Raw genomic sequence first — 4,400 nt, forward strand, 5'->3', positions numbered from 1 at the left:
TGAGATCTTCAGAAAAAAACATGAGAAACTCGAAAGTTGGAAAATTAACTTTGCTTGTGATTCCACAGTAGTAGTGGATATAGAAAATGCTATATAATGTGTATTTACGTCAAAAGCAACGTAACAACCTCAAGGCGGTCACAACAAAACATGGAAACGCACAGGCCACAACCCAATGTATAATAATTCAAAGGTACACATTTCTCAGCTTTAAGCTCTTTCGTCATCAAGATTTAAGCAGATGTCGCTGAGTGTCAGCTTTCTTCTCTCATTACAGTAGTCTTCCCAACCCCACATGATATATCTATGATCACATGCATACAATGTTAAACCTACAAACAGATATAGATCAAAGAGATTACGCCCAAAGGAAGTGTTCCCTATTCACAACCAATAACATGCTAAAGAGTATTGTCCACCATCCACAATGTGATGATGCAGATAAACAATTAGTAATTAATTGATCAATGAAACCGGCAAATACCTGCTTGACCCAATATGAACAGAAAGCTAGTTTTACTAATAGTAGTAGTAGATTTGGACTTTTATTTGAAAATAGTATTACTGTTATATATATATTTACATTATAGTGAATATCTATCAAGATCTACTTTGATATCTATTAGGATTTGTGTCACGACCCAAACCGAGGCCCTGGCCGTGACGAGCATCCCGAACCAAGAAGGTCCGAACGCCCTTCTGTATTTGGTAATCTTGCACAATATTCATACTGTAAAAGAAGATGCGGAAATACATAGCAAAGCGGAAACATGGTCATAAATCTAAAATTTGTTTAACACTACTAGAATAGGTTTTTCAACATAAAACAACATCTCTATCCGTCTGCGAAATCACTACTACATAATTACATGATATAACAACAACAACAACAATAACATACTCATCATAATCCCACTAGTGGGCTCTAGGAGGATAGACTATGTCTATAGACGCACCTTACCTCTACCTTGTGAGGTAGATAGGTTGTTTCCGATAGACACTACGCACAAAATTACATGGTATAACAACAACAACAACCACATACTCAACATAGTCCCACAAGTGGACTCTGGGGAGGTTGGAGTATGTGCATAGACATACCTTACCTCTACCTTGTGAGGTAGAGAGGTTGTTTCCGATAGACACTACACATAAAACTACAAAATATAGCAACAACAATAACATACTCAATATAATCCCACAAGTAGAATTTGGGGCAGGTAGAGTATGTGCATAGACATATCTTACATCTACCTTGTGGGGTAAAGAGGTTGTTTTCGATAGACACTGCGCAAAAAATTACATGATAAAGCAACAACAACAATAATAACATACTCAATATAATCCTACTAATAGACTCTTGGGAGGGTAGAGTATGTGTATAGACATACCTTACCTCTACCTAGTGAAGTGGAGAGATAGTTTCCGACAGACACTACGCACAAAACTACATGATATAGCAACAACAACAACTACATACTCAACATAATCCCACTAGTGGACGTTGGGGAGGGTAGAACATGTGTATAGACATACCTTACCTCTAACTTGTGAGGTAGATATGTTGTTTCCGATAGACACTACGCACAAAATTACATGATATAATAACACCACCAATAACATAGCTGATGTAATCCCATAAGTAGAGTGTGGGGAGGTCAGGTAGATAGGATATTTGCGATAGACCCTCAACACAAAATTACATGATATAACAACAACAACACCAAAATCATACTCAACATAATCCCACTAGTGGACTCTGGGGAGGGTAGAGTATGTGTATAGACATACCTTACCTATACCTTGTGAGAGAAAGGTTGTTTCCGATAGACACTACGCACAAAATTACAACAACAACAACAACAACAACATACCTAGTGTATTCCCACATAGTGGAGTCTGGGGAGGGTAGAGTGTACACAGACCATTCCACTATCTCAGGTGAAATAGAGGGGTTGTTTTCGATAGACCTCCGGCACTACGCACAAAATTACATTATATAATAACAACAACAATAACATAGCCAACATAATCCCATAAGTAGAGTGTGGGGAGTGCAGGTAGATAGGCTATTTTCGATAAACCCTCAACACAAAATTACATGATACAACAACAACATAACTCAGTATAATCTCACAAGTAAGACCTCTCAAGGGAAAAGTATACGCAAACCTTATCCCTACCTTGAGAGACTACTTTCGATAGACGCTAGACATGCAATAACATAGCCAATGTAATCCCATAAGTAGAGCGTGTGGAGGTCAGGTAGATAGGCAAATTTGCTGTAATACGTCTAAGAAACTATTCCACCGAACGTAGTCCCCTCTGGAGGTCAGGTAGATAGACTATTTGCGATAGACCCTCAACACAAAATTACATGATACAACAACATAACTTATTAGCATAATCTCACAAGTAAGATCTCTCGAGGGTAAAGTATACGCAAATCTTATCCCCACCTTCAGAGACTGTTTTCGATAGACGCTATGCACACAATAAAGAACAATACAAAGTGGTTTTTTTTTTCTTACCATCACAATCAAAGAGGAAATGCATCAACAGAGTCAAGAAGCTCCTTAGCATTTTCAACAGACAGTGATCTTGATACTTCCCCATTCATTCTTTCCCTATAATCAAAACTAATCACCAGTTCTTGAACAATACAAATCAATAAATAACATGATTAACAATCAAGCAAAAACACACACACACAAAAAAAAAAAAAACAGTAGCCATCTATGTTGCATGGCGGACAAAAGTTACCTGATATTTGTTATGGATTTAATCGAGTTGTGCGAAAGCTAGTTGTCCAAAACAATTATCAAACAATGAATAGAGATAGAATTAAGAATATTATTGGCGTAGAAACAACACTATGTGAGAATGGAATAGTTAGAATAATATTCGGATTATTAAACTTGTAAATTGGAAGGTGGCTAATTAACAGTACGATTAATATAACAACGTGTATAATTAGAAAGAAAATAATAAATACTTATATTCTTTGAACTTAGATCTAAGATTCGAAATTAAAATATTCTTGAAAAAGTACAAGTAGCATGAATAGAAATAAGAGTTTGTTTGGATTAGTTTATTAAAAGTAACTATATTCTCTTTGTCCATCTTTGTTTATTCACGTTAGTAAAAATTGATATAAAATAGCATATCAAATTAATAGTAAACAAGTATTATTTGACGAAGAGGGTACGTATTAAATGATTGTAAAGTACTTTTATGTGTCATAAAACTAATTTAACTGACATAAAGGGGGTTATTTTAATTGAGTTGTAGTATGATGGGTGTAAGTGTAGATTTTTTTTAATAGTATAGGAGTGTAAGTGATAACAACAATAAGATACTCCGTAACGAAGGCAGAGAGGTTGTTTCTTGTAGATGTTTGGTTCAAGAAAAAAGTATCAAATGGGGTCTCATTTTGATCGAGATAGAACGAAAATAACAATAATATATCCAATATAATCTTATATCAGCTTTGAATTGTCCAGTGACGATTTGCAGAGAGGAATTCCATCATGTAACTAGGTACAAACAAGTCAGTTAAAGACGAGTAGGCAGGACGTTAGGCTAGTGCCAGTGGGGTACGTAAATGAGGACAGTAAAATGAGTATGTTCTTAGGCCGTCAATAGAAACAACACATGAATGTGTACCTCGAAAATGGAAGTTGCATGTCTTCACCCGCTCTCGATTCATGATGGAATCCATAAGAATATACGCAAACCTTATTATATCATATGAAAATAGAGAGATTGTTTTCGAAAGACCATCAACTCAAGCGCAATAAATTGAAATAGTACTAAAAAGATGAATATGACATTAAAAGGAGCTCGTAAATTAATTAAAAAATAATACAAACATTAAAAAAATATTATAATAATAATAATAATGCAATAATCATACACAACAAACAATTGCCCTTGCAATTTTTTATTTTTTTAAAAAAAAATTAATGCAAGTGGACCTCTATTCAATTAATACTGTTTTTTTGCTATAAATATAACCAACACAACCATTTCCATTAATATTTTTTTAGCACAAGTTCATTTAATAGTATGTTAGGTGAAATCAAATAAATAGTCCTAAGACCATAAACATTCAAGAAATTAATAAAACCTTTTATTATTCATCTCTTTATACTAGTAATTTCGAAGCTTTGAGTTCAAATCATGAATATAAAAAATTCAAGCTAAATAATATTTTTCTTTTAATAGATTTTATAAAACACGAATTCGAATTAATCAGACAATAAAAAATTATACAAGAATCCTTTTTCCCCTTTTTCTTTTTATCTAAAAAAGTATTAAAAGGGAAAATGTGGATGGGGTGGAATGAATGTACTTTTAAATAAGATAAAATATATATATATATATATATATATATATAT

General features: G+C 33.8%; 1 long non-coding RNA gene across 1 annotated transcript; it reads right to left on the bottom strand.

The window, feature by feature from the left end:
- Positions 1-36: 36 nt before the first annotated feature.
- Positions 37-2,922, bottom strand: LOC124893381. The gene is made up of 3 exons (XR_007050681.1): positions 2,764-2,922; positions 2,532-2,627; positions 37-332 (listed from the first exon to the last, which is right to left on the bottom strand). It is a non-coding gene; the product is annotated as an uncharacterized LOC124893381 (long non-coding RNA).
- Between the last annotated feature and the right edge of the window lie 1,478 nt (positions 2,923-4,400).

Source organism: Capsicum annuum, unplaced genomic scaffold (assembly GCF_002878395.1).
Source record: "Capsicum annuum cultivar UCD-10X-F1 unplaced genomic scaffold, UCD10Xv1.1 ctg58301, whole genome shotgun sequence".
Lineage (NCBI taxonomy): Eukaryota > Viridiplantae > Streptophyta > Magnoliopsida > Solanales > Solanaceae > Capsicum > Capsicum annuum.